This window comes from Belonocnema kinseyi, chromosome 5 (assembly GCF_010883055.1).
Source record: "Belonocnema kinseyi isolate 2016_QV_RU_SX_M_011 chromosome 5, B_treatae_v1, whole genome shotgun sequence".
Classification (NCBI taxonomy): domain Eukaryota; kingdom Metazoa; phylum Arthropoda; class Insecta; order Hymenoptera; family Cynipidae; genus Belonocnema; species Belonocnema kinseyi.
In genome coordinates this window covers 109,423,275-109,441,469 of record NC_046661.1, presented here as the reverse complement: position 1 = coordinate 109,441,469, position 18,195 = coordinate 109,423,275, and the positions used below count along the sequence as shown (strand labels likewise).

The 18,195-nt window shown below is 34.3% G+C and overlaps 1 protein-coding gene across 2 annotated transcripts in view; it reads right to left on the bottom strand.

Annotated features, from left to right (window-relative positions):
* Window positions 1-18,195, bottom strand: part of LOC117173164 (calexcitin-2) — a 235,921-nt gene that overhangs the window by 153,395 nt on the left and 64,331 nt on the right. For both annotated transcript variants that reach the window (XM_033361575.1, XM_033361576.1), the window contains exon 2: window positions 2,549-2,577. The gene's annotated coding sequence lies outside the window, so the exon portion shown is untranslated. The remainder of the gene's footprint in view (window positions 1-2,548; window positions 2,578-18,195) is intronic.

Below are 18,195 nucleotides of genomic sequence, written 5' to 3'. Positions count from 1 at the left end.
CTTTATTACCATCTCTGTCACTCCTACGGCATTCACCTTAATATCGCTCCTCTAAATGCTCCTAGGGAAATTGAGTCAATTATCGAGAATGGGAAGTGCCGCGTATACTGGAACTTTATATTCTCGACAATTGTTTCTGTTGCTCACTCGAGGCCTGACATGGTTCTTCTTGACTTCAAGAAGCGAACCATATTCGTTATCGAATTTTCGGCACCAGCTGACAAAAACATTATAGCCAAGGAGAATGAAAAGAAAGAGAGGTATCGAGACCTTATAAGGGAGTTGCAACGATTGTACCCGGAATATTCTGTTAAACTGATCGTCCTTATCATCGGCGCTCTTGGAGGTGCCAAGCTTTCACTTGCTAATTGCCTAAAAAGCATCCCTGCGTGTCAATAATATGCTAGAACACTTGCGGGAAAAATTCAGAAGGCGGTTGTCCTTGGGTTACTCCGTGTTCTTAAGGTGCACGAGGCTTTTGCTGGATCATCGTATTGATTCCTTTACAGACTGTAACCACCTATCTCACGGTTGTGAGAAAAAGGAACCACACGTATGATCCAGCCATTAGACGTATATGGGTTTCGAGTTTGGAAAAATGTTGTTAAATGTTTTTCGGGTTATGTTTTATTACATAGTTATGACATAAATCGCCACTTGCGAAACAATATTAATAGACTCCAATATCTTGTTGATCATCCGCTATCCTCTTCTCCTAAATACAAAAACCTTTTTCAGTAATCATGATATCAAAATGTTTATGCAGACAGCAGGATAGAATACTTTGAAAACCCCCTAGATTTTGCGTTTTAAGAATCTTTACAAGTCAAATGTGCATATTGTAACGAGAGCTTAGTTATTAGATCTTTTTTTGTGAAGAATAATTGTGTATGATACATTTCTTTCATGATCACCATATGCGTATTAAATATGAAGAATAATATCTCGTAGAGTATGTACGTAAGTACCGTGAAATTTTAATGTTTTAACCACTTCGAATCAAAATGGGGGTGCTTTATGTCGATATACTGCGATTTTTTCTATTTTAACAATGCTTCTTGTAATGAAGATAAATTTTTAGTATGACTATTAGACTGAAACTGTTACAATTGTTCAAGGAAATAAAAGTTTACATTAAGGTATTTTATCTTTTTTGAATCTGGAACGGAGTGCTTTTACACTCCGTTCCAAACGTATAGCGTCTTGTCTTTATTATTATACTTTATAAATTAATCAGACATAACATTCAACTTGGGTAAAAATCAGAAATTTTCTTGTATATTAGCTATTGGAGGTAGATAACCCCCGTTTAAGGGTATGCTGGTTAAAAAACCAATAATTCACTGCAATCTAGTAACATAATTTCATTCTGAACAAAGTTTAAACTGTCTCTGAAATTACTAATTTCACTGAAAATTATATTTCTTAAGTAACTGTTTGAAGAATTTGAGGGGTGTGTTCACTCCCAAAATATAAAATTAAGAACACATAAAAAAATACATGTCCATTTTTGTTATGCACTAAAACATACTTCAGAACATCAAATGGGAGGCGGACCTTGGCTAGCCTTTCTAGTAAGTAATAATACTTGCGAACGTTATTACTTTCAATTGAACCGTTTGGCGAAAAAAAATCAAAGAAAAAAAATCATATTCTGGGTATGGATGAAGACGAAGTTAATATTACAGCATAACGACGCTAGATCACAGAAGTTCCGTGGTCCGCCAAACCATAGAAGATTTGCAATGGGAAATTCTGCCGCATCTGGCTTACTCTCCAGAAAATGCCCCGTCCGATTACCATCTTTTTCGTTCGTTACAAAATAGCTTAACTGAGCACCAAATTCTAATTAAAGCTGAAGTGCGAAAAATAGCGGATGACTTTATAGAGTCAAGCCTTCTTTCATCATGGATTCCACTAATTTCCTGAGCGTTGGCGAAGAACAGTAGAAGCCAATGTATGTTAAATAATACTTGCTTTCACGAAGAATATAAAATTAGGAAATTGAACTTAGCGCCTCCTAATTCACATTAGTTCCATATTGTTTGTTTCCACTATTCTAAACTAAAACCTGAATAAATCCATTTTCGGATGTTAATTTTTTGTCGAAGGCCACTATTTGTATGATTTCCAAAATAGTCAAATATTTTGCAACTCAAACATCCAAAATGGTAGAATTTTAAATTTTGGTTCATCAACGCTATATCACAGGAAATAGGTTTTAATTAAGTTTAAATAGTTTTGGAAATAACACATTGACAATTTCACATAGAAAATGGAAACATTTGTGGGTGAATATTTTGTGATAAGATATCCTTAAAGTTCAAAGCTTGAATTTCAAATCTACAGAACTAAAATAACGTTTGTGAAACAATATTAACATTAAAAACAGTCGGAATGAAAAATTTTAAATTACTTATTGAATACTGATGCATATTTGAAATCTAACTATTTTATGCTTTAATAACTTAAATTGAAATTAAAATCCTGCAAAATTGAAAAATTTCGAAAGAGCATAAAAAACCGATATATTATTAAAGTAACTTACCAATTTTCCAATCCCTTTTCCAAGTTAATCTGAAAAAATGAAACGAAAATTGTTATTGTAATAAATCCACGCAAGAAACAGGCATTCAAAATTCAATCATTATTCTTTTGTTTTCTCTCAGAGAAAAAGTTGTCTTAAAACAAAAGCTTCAACCTTTTGCCTGTTTTGTTTCAAACCAATTGAAAATCCTTTTTATACAAGCGGAATTATTTGGCTGCAAGTTCAAGTGAAGAACTTTTTTGCAAAAGGATAATATTTTCTGCAAAAAGATCCTTTTTGTGCCTAATGAAACTCCTCTCAACCTTAAATTTAAGAGGAACTTCCATTCGTTTAAAAAGCATCTTTGACATAAGATGAAATTTCTCTGAGTGATTATTATTATTACTTAAAATGATGTTTCAGGCTTAAGGTGGAAAACTTCTCTACGCAGCTTTTTGCACGCAGCTGTCCAGGTATATATCATCAGTTAGGAATGCATTTTTAATACAATCAAGTGATCTGATGAGAACAGTGTGCCTGGGCATATTGAGTAAAGCCTAGTTTTATGTAATCATTGACGGACTGGGTTGCAGCCATGTGCACGATGTGGGGACCTAGAGCTTAAGGTTGATTCCGAACTACTAGAAACTCGGCAGACGTACTTTGAAAATTTTCCAGAGGTACCAGCTCAGTGATCGAACTTTGGAGCTCTAACTTGTGAAGTCCTCACGGAGAAGAATGGATGTTCAAACTTAACATCTAAATTTTCAGGGTTAGGATATTTTATGTTTAACTATGGAACAACAATCCAAGTGTTCAAAGTTAGCATGTCGATCAGATCATACATTCAGTCAGGTTGAGGTTATGTTTAATATTTTTAATTCAAAATAAAAACAGGGGTAAGTAATCGGAGAACGAATTATCTGTAATCTGAATTTAAAGCTCTATCTTTTTTAAGTTATTTAACCTCAAATTTTATTTTAAATTTATAAACAGTTTGTCAAATGTGTTAAGTTAAGAAACCTGAAACGCAAGATCATTGTTCCTTCCTCTAGACAAAAAAAATCGTTATCCAATTTTGTTTATGGACAGATAATTTTGATTCTTTGGTAATGTTCCATAATTGTAAAATTCCATCAATGCAATATTGAAAATATATAAACGTCAGATATAGTCATGAAATTCCAATGCGCGATGCGCATGTGCTATGATGGTTTTAACAACTTAATGTGTTTCAGTTTAACATACAAATATTTTTACGCCTAACAACTCAAAAAGATAGTAAATGTTTGGCATAAATATCTGCATGTTAGGTGTTACAATCTTACCCTTTGAACATCTACGTTTAAACATCCATTTTTCTCCGTGTGGTTCGCCCAACCCAGGCTCAGTATTATCTTTTTTTGTCAAACTTTTTCTCCGGTCAACGCGGTTTTTTATCATAGCCACGGACTAAGTCAAGTGACTGATGAGATGAGGATCTTATAAGTCAATTTAAAATGAAGTTCGAAATCTTTTGCGATTATGCTTTAGGTACAATGGCATGATGTAGTTTGGAGTTCGTCCTATACCGCTGTTATACTGAAACAACGGTCGCGATCGTTGGAAGTGATAAAATTCACCTCTGAATGCTTTCTTAGAGCTACCATCCTGTTTATTCGTTTTTTTATCAGTACTATTATTATTATATAATTAAGCAAGATCCCATTCCGGCTAAGTGTGACTCACTTGGTTCTAGCCTCGTTATAAGGATCAATGAGGATATATGGATCAATGAGTTCATATGAGAAAAGTGTGACTGGGAAGTGTACGAGGTGGTTTAAGGGGATAGGGGTACAGATTTTTAGATTAATCTGGAATTCCCCTGTTGTTTATTCAAGTAATACTTTCTGTCGGCATTACATTCTCCAACCCAAGTCGCTAATCAATCTCTCTAGCAATTACTCCAGAGGAAGAGCTTCACAAAGTCATCATGTATCATAGTTAACACATTAATACTTGAACTGACTGATAGTCACGTAGTAAGATCTAAACTTTTAACTCTAAGTAGATTCACCTAAAGTGAACATTTTAAACTCAGAGCTTCTGAAATTATTATTTGTTTAAAGTAATTAAACTCTAAAATTTATAATTATAATCATAGTTATCCTATTTTGTCTTTATATAATATTTGTCGACGATGCAATGTTTATAGCGCAGGCTAAACGGCAAAATTCCTTTTATTAAAAAAAATGGTTTTTTGAAAATCGCGTTTTGGTGTCTAAAGCATAGATCCGCTATCTAAACCTGTTACCTGTCCATGGCGTCTTATGGGAAATTCGTGCTTTTTCTCACAACGGCTAAGTTGAAGCATAGAATAACCCTTTAAGACACGTGTCTGTGTACAGCTAAGTGTGTCAACAGTTTTTTGTGGCTACTTTCACGTCATCTTAGATTTTGTCGTCTACAGATCGCTGTAAAGACGAGGGTGAACCCGCAGCTTGAAATACAACGCAGAAACATGCGAACCCGAAAAAAACAATGGAAAACCAGCGGTAGAACACTGCAGATAATATGTTTAGACGGCAGGAACCTTATAGATAACATATGAATAGCTTTCAATTGTGATTTAACGTTCAATTTAATTTCAAATGTTATAAAACTAACGTGTATTATTTTTTTTACCAGTCAATTAACCAAAAACTTTTTACAGTTTTAAAAAACATTGAAAATTGCAAAAATAATAACGATTTTTTTCCTCAGTGAAAGATTTCTGAAATGTCAGTTAACAGGGTTAGATCCCGGACCCTTTATTTGTTGAAATTATATTAAGAATATTTTAATAAACTTTTAGAATAATTTTCTTATCTCTCAAGTGATGAATCTGATGCTCTCTTTTGATATGAGTTAGTTTCGTCAATTTTTTCGAATTAGAACCATGCATTAAAATAGAAATTCACGTGCAATCTGTGAAAGTGACAGTTCGTTTTGACAGACCTACTTCTATGATTAGAAGCGACTTTTTTTAAATTTGTTTTTAACATAACTTCATGAAGAGCAAACGAAAAACAAGAAACTTCTGAAAATGCAAGTAGGTCCTTAATAGCATGCAACCACTCAATTATACTGTATTATTATAAAAAACATTTCTGTGGCGAAATGTTGTCACAGGCTTATACTGCCCAATATGTCGAAGGCATTTTTGGTTAGAGTTGGTTTTTATTTGATCATTTTGCACGGGGCTGTCCCGGTATATATCAACAGTCACGGACGCATTTTTATCATGCAATCAAGTGATCTGATGTGAGAAGTCTGCCCAGACATATTGGACAAAGCATGGTTTTTACCCCATCATTGACGGACTGGATTGCAGTCAAGTACACGATGGGGGGACCTACAGCTTAAGGTGCGTTCCGAACCACCAGAACCTCGGTAAAGGTACATTGAAGAATTTCTAGAGGTACCGGCTCAGGGATCGAACCCCGGACCTCTGAGGTGAATTCCGAGTGTCTAACCAACTGAGCCAATTAGGCCATTTCCTTTTCGTGGTAGGCGAGACTCACTCTGCGGGGAAGTCGTCATGTGAGGTTCTCTACTTGGGTCCATTAGTATCCAAGGTCTTTTGTTTCAGGTGTCCCGACCACTACTGGCAATCTTTGTATTAACTATTTGCTGCCATATTTTTCTATTCGGGCTTACTTCTCTAGCTTCTTTTAAGTCCATGCATTTTTTCATGCATGCTCTCGTGTTTCTGTGGCTTCTAATATGTCTCTTCCAACTAGGGTCTCATTCACAAATTCTAACCATTCTTTCCACGGTCTGCCTCTGGGGACGCTGCCATTTACTTTACCTTAATACATTTGTTTCGTTAGTCACTCATTTCGCATTCTATCAACATGCCCGAACCATCTTAATCTATTTCTTTCCCATGCGTCTACTAGCGTCTCTTCTGCACGACATTCTTTGAGAATTATCTCGTTACTCGGTTTGTCTATCAGAGTTTTTCCGCATATTATGCGCAAGAATCTCATGTCAGTTGCGTTAATTTTACTCGGCATAAATAAATAAACTATTTATTTCGGTATAAATATAGAGTTATCTATTGACATTTTAGCCTTATTTTATATATTTTTACTTCTGGTAAGGGGCCGCCCTGCTCTATCAATAACCTTTTTACCTTCGTTTATGCTTCTATATAAAGCATCAGCTGTCTTCCCGTCCCATTTAATCATCATTGAATGCAATATTGCATTCTGTTTTCTTACTGTTTTCTTCGAAACCATAGTTTTTGTTTTATCTGCGTTAATTTTAAGGCCCATGCTCTTTATGCTTGCATTAAATTTATTCAATATTCTTTACAAGTCTTTGATGACTCTGCCATAACAACCTTATCATCTGCGAACGCTAACCTACACTGTTAAAAATGTTTGGAGTTCTGCCACACATCTACCACAATTCTACAATACAAGCGTAAGGTAAAATTGCAACCATGGTATTGGAATGACTAAATTGCAATACATGTATTGTAAGTGTTGTAAATCGTGATCTCATCGTCCAGCATCCCAATGCATGTATTAGAGCGTTTGTAAGACGAAAATTGTACACAGGAAATTACCAACAGTCAAAGTTACTTAAAATGGTGAGTCAACGATCCGGGTGCACCGGGTAGAGCACTAGGTAGTTTAATACGTATTCTACGAGAACTTTAAAAAAATTTAAATTTCGTGAATAATGAAAACAGTTCCAAATAGTTAGTAGACAAGCCGGATGCACCAGGTCGCGCCCCAGGTATCATAGCACGTATTCTACGAGAACTTTTTTGAAATTTAGATTGTTTCAACAGCCAAAATAACTAAGAATTGTGAGTCGACGATCCGGGTGCACGGAGTCGAGCACCACGTAGTTTAATACGTATTCGACGAGAATTTGTTTGAAATTTAAATTGTTTAAACAGACAAAATTACTAAAAACCGTAAGCCGACGATCCGGGTGCACCGGTTTGAGCACCAGGTAGTTTAATGCGTATTCTACGAGAACTTTAAAAAAAATTTAATTTAGTGAATAATGAAAACAGTTCCAAATAGTTAGTAGATAACCCGGATGCACCAGGTCGCGCCCCAGGTATCATAGCACGTATTCTACGAGAACTTTTTTGAAATTTAGATTGTTTCAACAGCCAAAATAACTAAAAATTGTGAGTCGACGATCTCGGTGCACTAAGTCGAGCACCACGTAGTTTAATACGTATTCGACGAGAATTTGTTTGAAATTTAAATTGTTTAAACAGACAAAATTACTAAAAACCGTAAGCCGACGATCCAGGTGCACCGGTTTGTGCACCAGGTAGTTTAATGCGTATTCTACGAGAACTTTAAAAAAAATTTAATTTAGTGAATAATGAAAGCAATTCCAAATGATTAGTCGACGACCCGGGTGCACCAGGTCGCGCCCCAGATAGTTGAGCACGTATTTTAAGAGAACTCATTTAGAATTTAGATTGTTTCAACAGTAAAATTTTCTAAAGATTGTGAGTCGACGATCCGGGTATATCAGATCAAGCACCAGGTAGTACAATACGTATTCTAAGAGAACTTCAAAAAAATTTAAAGTTTGTGAATAATAACAAAAAATCCAAATGGTTAGTCGATGACCCGGGTGCAACAGGTTGCGCCTCAGGTCGACTCTAATTTTTAGTAGTTTTGGCTGTTGGAATAATCTAAATTTTGAAAAAGTTCTCGTAGAATACGTCCTAAACTACCCGAGGAGCGACCTGGTGCACCCGAGTCGTCGACTGACCATTTAGAATTGTTTTCATTATTGACGAAATTAAAATTCTTAAAAAAGTTCTCGTAGAAAACGTATTGTACTACATGGTGCTTGATCTGGTGCACCCGGATCGTTGACTCACAATTTTTAGTCATTTTAGCTGTTGGAACAATCTAGCTGTTGAAAAAGTTCTCGTAGAATACGTATGAAGATACCTGGGGCGCGACCTGGGGCTCCCGGGTTTTCGAATCACCATTTGGAATTGTGTTCATTATTAAGGAAATTTAAATTTTTTAAATTTCTCGTAGAATACGCATTATACTACCTGGTGCTCGATCTGGTGCAAACTTTTTTCACGCGGGCAGAAACTTGTTTGCCAGGAACAAGTGTTCTCAGAAATGATTTAAATTTGTTGTTCTAATTTTTCTCTTCAACAGGAGTCGAGATATCCAGCTACTAGACTTGTATCATAAAATTCCAAAATATGTAAGGTGGCATACGAATGCCAGAATTTGGAAACTACAGCATTGTGTATTGCAGCGTTACCTTATGTTTCGGAAATAAACTTCCAATACATGTAGTGGAAGTTTCCTACAGAAATTTTTAACAGTGAACGTACCTTTATTGTTTTGAGACCCACACTTTCTTCGTCCAAAAGAGCCATTCTTAAACACTTGTCCATAAATAATATAAATAACCATGAAGACATAACACATCCTTCTCTAACGCCTTGAATAATATCGAAACAGTCACTCTGTGTCCCATATATATTATCACCAGCATATATTGTTTTTATAGCTTGTAGGAGACATCCATTGACTCCTTACTCTTTCAGTACTTCCCAAAGTTTACTTCTATGCAATTCTAAAAGCTTTTTCTAGGTCAACAAATGCACAGAAAACTTTTTTTCCTACTCTCAAACTTTTTACTGTGATTTGCCTTAAGCTAAATATTTGATCCGTACATGACCTTCCTGACATAAACCTACTTTGGACTTCTCAAATATTTTCTTCTGTTATTTTAATTACCCTACGAATAAGTATTTTTGAGTATATTTTACTTACGGTACTTAATAAGCTTATCCCTCTGTAATTATTGCAGTCGCTTGTGGTATGTACTTGCCACCGTGTTTAAGCATTTCAGCGTTAATACAGTCTACCCAGGCAGCCTTGCCGTTTTTCAAGTTCTTAATTATATTCCTAATCTCAGTGACACGGACTTTCTCAATTGAGTTTTCTAACGCATCGTGTTCTACATCGCAGTTGTGGTTTCCTGTAGCTTCATCTCCGAATTGCCCCTAAAATAGTCTCTGAAAGCGTCTAGTATCCCGTCTGCATCATATAGCATTTCCCCATCACTATTTCTCTTTTTGACAAATTCCTTTATTTTATTATCCTTCATTTTTTTATAAAGCAGTTTGTAGTATTAAAATAATGCACTTGATATCAATATTTATTAATTATTTAAAGTTGTTAAAAGCTAACATGTTTGAAGTTGATGCACAGAAAAAACGGGGGATACGAAATGTTGCAGGTAATCCATCAAATAGCGTAGAAACGAGGTCGGTATTCCCAGCTTAGGTACACTTTTCTTGGTGAATCGCAAATATTTTCGGCGGGCTCCAATAGAGAAAGCACGTTACAGGCCTTCAACCAGAAGCTTCAGCTCCAATTATAAGTCATCGAGACATTTCAACTTTAAATAATCATTTTCCATTTATTAAAATTCAAGAACGAACCCATATCTTTGTAGATGTGTTTAATGGCACTGTTTACAATGGGCGTCTCCGAATACAACCTGACCATGCATTTCCTATCTGGATGTGACTGCGACATCAGAATCACTATGATTATGTAAGAATGACAAACGACGTTGGTTTGGCTGCAAAAGTCAAACAACTCTCTGAGCAAGAATGTTAGCGCGGCAAAATGCAAGCTATGCTTTTAAAAAGTGGTGCCATTAATGGTGCAGTTCTTCACCCAATCGGTGCAAGGTTCCCTACAAATGTAGAAAACCGCGTTCATGTTGGACTGGAAAATGGCATTATTTTAAGTATAATTATCGCTCCATCTTGGTAAAATTTCAAATAAAAATGTTCTCCGAACAGGCCTATCGATTGAATCAACTTTCCCTGAAAACAAATTCTAAGACTGTGTGCAATTCGATACAGTTTATGCAATTCGGATTGTAATGTGTGCAGTTACAAATTGACGCGTTTGTATTAGAAAACTTTTTTTTAAAGAATCTTGAACAGAAAGTAAAATTCAAAAACAACAATAAGTATCTAGTGAATGACACACATCCAGAGATTTTTCTTTATTTCGGATTCCATGGTTCCTTTCGGGTTGAAACAAATTTTTTTTTAATATAAATTTTTCCCTGAAAAACAAAAATCTTCTCCTTTCCCCGCGCTGGGAAACGAAACACAGAGCTTCTGAATGCCAGTCGGGTGCGTTTCAATGAAGTTACTAGAGAGATCGATCAAATTTTATATTTTCAGAAATACGCGCATTACTATGCCAGGTGTTACAAGTCAAATTTGTTGAGCAATCTGTATTATCATTAGAGAATAACATAATTTCTTAAAGTCTTTACAAACTAGGTGAAGCTATGAATAACACATTTTTTTATGAAAAAATATTTAATTAAACAAACTTTAATTCACAGCTCTATCTAGTCTGTAAAGACGTTAAGAAATTTTGTTATTCTCTGATGATAATACAGATATCCGGATAAAAGTACAAAAGCATTAATCATATATTTCACTTACTGAGACGTCTCCAATATATATTTGAATCATCTTAAAATGTATTTTCGTAAAATTAGTACATATGAATTGAAGTGTATCGGGTGAAATGAATTTTGTTGAATTTTTAATTTAAAAAATTAATTGCCAACGTAAAGTAGTTTTTGATGACGTCTAGATTGCAGAATTTAAAACACTTGGATAAATCATAATTTTTGTTCTTCAAATTAAATTTTACAACATCAGTCTACTTGTTTCTCAAATTTAAAATTAGCTGAGAGATTTCACATTTCGCAACTTGTTCGTGCATATATTATATTATTTTAAGATTCTTTTATTACTAAAATAAAAAATAATATGGAGGTTATTCAAAATTAACAAAGCAAATGAAATGCATGATGAAAAGTTAAACATTTTTTTTAATAGCAGCATTTGACCCCAGAAAAACATTTTTTTCTTAATCCGAGAACAAAATTATTCGGGGACTGTTTAGGAGCCACTTCTTCATCACATATCAAACAAAACTTGAACCTCCATGGTTCATTTTAGGTTAAAATTTTCTTATCGATTTCATTTGATGAACGTCTTCAATAAAACACAAAACATTCAAGCATTATCATTTAACCGACTTCACAGCTAAAATGCTCTCAAAACAGAAAAACTAGAATGATTTTTTCCGAGTATATAGGGAAATAAATTCTTTTAAATATATAGTTATAATATATTGCATTTTTTTAATGGTGGCATTTTCAGCCAAAAAATATCAAAGATTCTACTAATAGAAATGCGTTTTTAACGAAAAAGTTGAGTTTTCATGATAAAAACTGGAATATTTTATAAACCAATTGACTTTTCTAGCCGCAAAGAAAGATTGAATTTTTAACCAACCAAAAAATTAGGTTCAGAGTAAACAGTTGCATTTATAACCAAATAAGTATACTTTTTCACAAAAAAAATAATTTTCAACAAAAAAAGTTTTTAAAAAACACGTAGTTGAATTTCCAAGCAAAGGTTTGAATTTCTGAAGTAAATATATTAAACTACAACCATAAATAGTTGCATTTTTTGACAGATAGTTGGATCTTCAAGAGCCAAAAGACGATTTTTTAGAAGGAAGTTGAATATTCAACCAATGAAGATGAATTTTAAACTAAAAAGAATGCATACTAACCAAGATAAATTTTTAACCAAATGGTTTCAGTTATAACAAAATATTTGGACTTGCCTTACCAGCATGAAAGTCTAAAGCAGTGGAAGTTGTTGATGCTGAGTTTTTCTGATATGTGTGGTGAAATTTCAGGTGAGTGGATTGTGGAAGAGTATAGATGGGTTTGGATGTGAGAGATTGATTGAGGGATTGTGAGGTTTATAAGGGGTTGAAGATGTTTTTTGAGGATTCAGACAGATTTTTGTAGCAGTTGAGGTTAGGTTGGTTTGAGATTTGTGAACGGGTGAAAGGACTGGGTTTATCGAATTGTGGTATTAGTTGGGTACCAGGCTGCGATGATAGATAGAGGCAGGGAAGGATAAAAGGCGGAATCGTTTGAATTGGATTCATGGCTAGCGAAGCGAGTATCATAGCGAGTGAAGAGAAGGAAGATATCGGTTCGACCTTAAAATATTTAAAAATGCTTAGATCGCAGCCGGAGAAGCTTAATTTTGTAGAGAAGGAGGAGAATAGTAAGGCAACTGAAGGAAATGAGGATGAAACTGAAGATCCGATGAAAGGGAAAAGACTGATAGAAATGCGCGAAATTATGTTAGAAGTAATGGGGATTCATGAAGAAAAGCAGGAGAAAAGGGGAGAAATGGGAACAAGTCAGGAAACAGTTAGAAAAGAGGATGCAGTCATTAAAATAAAAACTAGAGAAGCAGGAAGATAATAATAAAAAGACAGTGGAGATGCAAGGTAGGATACAGGAAATAGAAAGTTCGAACCGGTATTTTGGTGGGGCGAGAGTGGGAATACGGAGAAGGAAAGACTGAGAAAAATAGAGCAAAGAATAGAAAGGAAAGAGAGGGAAGAAAGAAAAAGTAACATAGTGATAAAGGGTATAAGATTATAGGGGAAGGAGCTAGATGAAGGAGTGTAATAAGTACTAGAAAGGATTGATGCTAAGGTAGAGATAAAGCAAGTGAGAAGTGTAGAAGTGTAGAAAGGGAAGCGCGAAGAAGGAAGTGAATAGTACCGGTGAAACTAAAGAAATGGGAACATGAGAGGTAAGTGATGACAAAAAAGAGGATGTTTTATGGAAACTCGAAGAGAATAGAGGATAATATAACATGAGTAGAAAGGAAGATGCAGTATAAGTTAAGGAAAATAGTGGTGGAGGAAAGAAAAAAAGGAAAAGGAACATGGGTTAAGTGTGAGAGAATACAGATAGACGGAGTATGGTGGGATTGGGATGAAAAAAGAGAAGAGATAGTAAGAAATTAGGTATTGGGAAACAAGGAGAGGAAGGAATGAGAGATAGGAAAATAAGAAATAGAAAGAAGCAAAAAGAGGCGAAAACGAAATTAGTGAAGAATGGAAGATATGCGACTGGAATATAGCAGGATTGGAGAGAAAGAATATACAGTTTATGAGAAATTTGACACAATGGTATGTAGTTATACTGATAAAGACGTAGCTAGATGAAAAAGGATGGGATAGAGTAAGAGGGAGGTCACCAAGAGATTACAAATTGCAAGTTCAAAATGCAAAGAGGAAGAATAAAAAGGGCAAAGCAATGAGAAGAATAGTGATGGGAGTAAGGAACGAATGCATAACAGGGAAAGATAAGAAAGAAAAGAAAGAACAAAAAAAAGCATTAAAAGTAAAAGAGGTTGAAGAAAATAAATAAGAGATCAGGCTTATAATAGTTGGGGATTTCAATGCAAGAACAGGAGATATAAGAGGAAGGGAATGGTTAGAAGAGAGAGGAAGGAAATCCAAAGATAAAGTACTGAAGGAAGGAGAATATACACACTCAGGAGGAGAACGGGGAACGTTAATTGATTATGTGATAGTGGATGATGAGGTAAGAGAGAAGGTCAAGAAACTAGAGGTAGGTGATTATATTGATTCGAATCACTTTCCCTTAATAGTGACATTAGAGGGAGAAAAAAGTAATAGTAATATGAATAAAAAGGGAGCAAAGGTAAAATGTGTAAGATTAAGTAAGTAAGTTAGTGAGTTAGTAAATGGAGGAATAGAAGTGGATGGGATGAGGAGTATGAAGAGAAAAAAACGAGGACAGGAAGGAACTAAAAAGGTGGCGAAAAAAAAGTAATGGGGAAGAATATAGGAGAAAAAAGAAAGAGTATACTGAGTTGTGTTATCAAAATAAAGAGGAAGAGCATAAAAGGTTTGAGTGAGAGGTGGCTTTGTACGAAAAAAGAGGTGTGCAAGGTAGTGAATAGAGAAAGAGAAAGAAGAAAAAGAGTAAATCAAGATAATGAAATGATAGAATAAAAAAAATATTTTTTTGATTTGCTAGGATGAGTAGAGAGAAAAGTTACGAATGGAGGGAAATATGGTAGAGAAAAAATAAGAAAGTAGAAATAACAAGGGAAGAAATAGGCAAGATGTTAAGAATAATGAAGGATGGAAAGACACCTGGTACAGATGAGATTCCAAATGTAGTATAGAAATATGGAGGGACGGAACTAGAGGAATGGGCATGGATTATGTGTAATCAGGTATGGAGAGGAGAGGGGAAGTTAAAGTTATGAAATGAAGGAGTAGTGACACCAATAGTGAAGAAAGGCAAAGGAAAAGAGGTCGAAGATTATAGGGGTGTGACGCTGATGCCAAATCTGTATAAAGTACATGTAACGGTTTTGTCGAAGAGATTGAAGAAAGAATTTGAGGAAAAAGAATAGAGCCACCGAATCAGACAGTGTTGAGAAAAGAAATGGGACTGATGGTCAACATATATGTTCTGAACTATTTAGTAAATAAGAGAATTAAAAGGGAAGGTTGGGAAATGACAGCCATGTTTGTGGACTTCAAGGCGGCGTTTGACTCATTAGACTGATGCCAAATAGAAGAAGTCATGATGAAAAAGGGGATAAGAGAGGGATTAATAAAGAGAGTATCGGAAATTTTTAGAGGGCCAAATAGCAGGGTAAAGGTAGGAGAGCAAGTAGGAGATAGTTTATGGTTGGTGAAAGGAGTGAGGCAAGGATTTCTTGTAAGCTTAGTTTTATTTATTATATTAATATCAGACTTGGAAGAAGAAATGAGGAGAAAAGGTTGGGGAGGAATTAGGATAGGAAAGGAAAAGACATAGACACTGGCATACACAGACGACATAGTTTTAATGGCAGAGGATGAAGAAAGGATGGCGAGCTTAATTACAGGATTAGAGAAATACTTAGATGGGAAAAAGCTGAATGTGAATTTAGAAAAAAATTAGAAAAGGAGGGGGAAGGAAGAAAGAATGGGTCGGGAGATGGAAGGAAATAAAGTAAGAAGAAGTAAAAGAGTTTAAATTTTGTATGTATCTTATAAACGAATGGAGATCATAGAGCTCATATAAGACAAAGGATGAAAAACAGCCAGGGTAATGAAACAGATATGGGAAATAGGAAAAAGAAGGTTACAAAAATTGGAAAAGGGGAATGTGGTTATTTGATATGCTAGTATGGCCGGTATTAGGCTACGGAGCAGATATATAGGGATGAAAAGAAAGGGAAGGTATTGAAAGTGTACAAGAAAGGTATATAAGATGGACACTAGAAGTAGACTGGAGGATGCCTGGATATATATTGAGAAAAGAAGCGCAAAGGGATAAATTGAATATTAGAGAGGGAAAGAGAGCATGGGAATTTCAGACGAAGCTGAGGGAGGGGAAGGGAGGGGAGTTAGCGAGAAAATGTTTGATAAGGTAGAAGAGAGGAGAGAAAGGACGATAGAATTAGCGAGATAAAAAAAGACAGGATGTATTTTTTTAATGCTAGAAACATAGAAGACCGAACTGGAGTAAGCTATGAAGAATTACAAAAAAGCAGAGGGAAAGATAATTAAGAGCAAGATGGGGGATGATTGAGAAATCAAAATACAATAAATCGTATAAGTTGATAAAAAAGGAAGGCGTACCGAAGTATTTAGAAAAGGGATGAAGAGAGAGAAGGTGGACTAGAATAGCAAGATATAGATTGGCAAACAAGGTAGGGGAGGAGATGTATCGGGAAAAAGAAGAGAACAGAAAGTATAGAGTATGTGAATGGGAGGAGGAAAGATGCGAGCATGTATGGGAAGTATGTAGGAAAGAAATATAAGATAACGGAAGTTGGCAAAAGAATGTGGTTAAGATTTTAGGAGACGATGGATTAGGATAAGAGTAGATGAAGGAGTTGGAGAGTGCTAGAAGAGCGAATAAGAGAGAATGATAGAATGCATGTGAAGAAAATGGTAAATTAGAGGTATACGAAAAAGAGAAAGAAATCGAAATGGAAGTCACTTAGATAAGAAGTGTAAAGATTGTAAGTAATTATTATGTAATATTATAAGTAGAGTAAGATGCGTTTTCGTTCTCATGCTCTTTATCTCGCTTGTACTCTCACTTTGGTTCGCTCGCTCACTCATATAGATAATAAGTCCTAAATTGCGTTATCACAGGAAATAGAGATAAGGAACTAGATCTAAGACTTTTTGTAAATAATTGTAAATAGTTGTAAATAATTGTATAAAGTAAGCATAAGATTTTTTAAAAATATGTAAGCGGTTGTAAGGAATGGAAGTCATGTAAACCTTTAGGGGACATATTATGAATAAAGAAGAACAGAATATTTGATCTTTCAAGCCAAAGGGACGAATTTTGAACCAAATACTTGAATTTTGTATCAAATCGTTATATTGTCAACCTACCAGGATACATTTTAAACCAAATGGTCGACTTTTTAAACAAAAAAGACTAAACTTCAACCAAAAACAGTTGCATTTTTAACCAAATAGTAACGAATTTTTGGAAGTCAGTTACTTTTACAACCTAAAAGTTTAAATTTCAAGTAAAAGAGATGAATTTTCTTAAAAACCTTTGAATTTTTAATCAAATATATAGTTGAATATTCAAGTCAAAAATAAGGGTTTTTTAGGAGAAAGTTGAATTTTTAACCAACAAAGTAAATGTTGAACCAAGGAAGATAAATTTTTAACCAAATAGTGGAATTTATATAAAAAAAATTAAATTATCGAACAAACAACTATCAAGCAAAAGGGTCGGATTGAAGCAAAACGGTTAAATTTTTCACCACACAGTTAAATTATCAACCTACAAAGATGAATTTTCATCAAAGTTGTCGCATTTTTTAACACAAAAAATGCAACTTTACCCAAAAACAGTTGAATTTTTAACCAAATAGTTCAATTTTTATGCTAAAAAGATTACTCTTTTAGAAAACAGACGAATTTTAATTCAAGAACTTATCTACTAAAAAAGAGGAAGTTTTAAACAAACAATTGAATTACCGACAAATACATGTGATTTTGGTTGAACAACCAAAAAGTCGAATTTTCGAGCAGAAAAAAAATGTATAGAAAATAGTTTAATTGTCAAAATCGAAAAAATGAATCATCAACCAAATAGATGCATCTTAAAAGAAATAGTTGAACTTTCAAGCGGAAGAGAAGAATTTCACAAAATTTTTTGAATTTTTGACCAATAAAGAAGCCTTTTCAAAGGAAAGATAGAATTTTCAAACAAAAAGGAGTTAACTTCAAACATTAATTTTTAACCCAATAGTTGCATTTCAACCGCAACACATTTTTTACCAGAAGAGATAAATCTTCATACCAAAAAGAAAAATTTTCCACAAAAGAGTTGAATTCTGCACCAAAAATATAATAGTATTCTTTGCAAATAAGAAAAATGAACATTCAACGAAAAATAGTTTTTTTTTAAAATTATTTGCTTCTTTTGATTCAGTTTGCATTTTAACTAATAAAATGGAAAAAGTGTGTTTAAAATAGGAGAAAAAAGAAGAATTCTTTAGAAAAGGGAAAAAACTGGAATAAGCAATGAGAGGAAAGAGTCTGAATTATGTATTTAGATGTTGTACTTGTAATATAAAACCAGCGATTTTCAATTTAATTTTAATAAAATATTATTCACATTTATATTTCTTACGTGTGATGTAACATTTTATGTTAGCCCCTTCAGACTTAACATCACAATTGTCAAAAAATATTTAC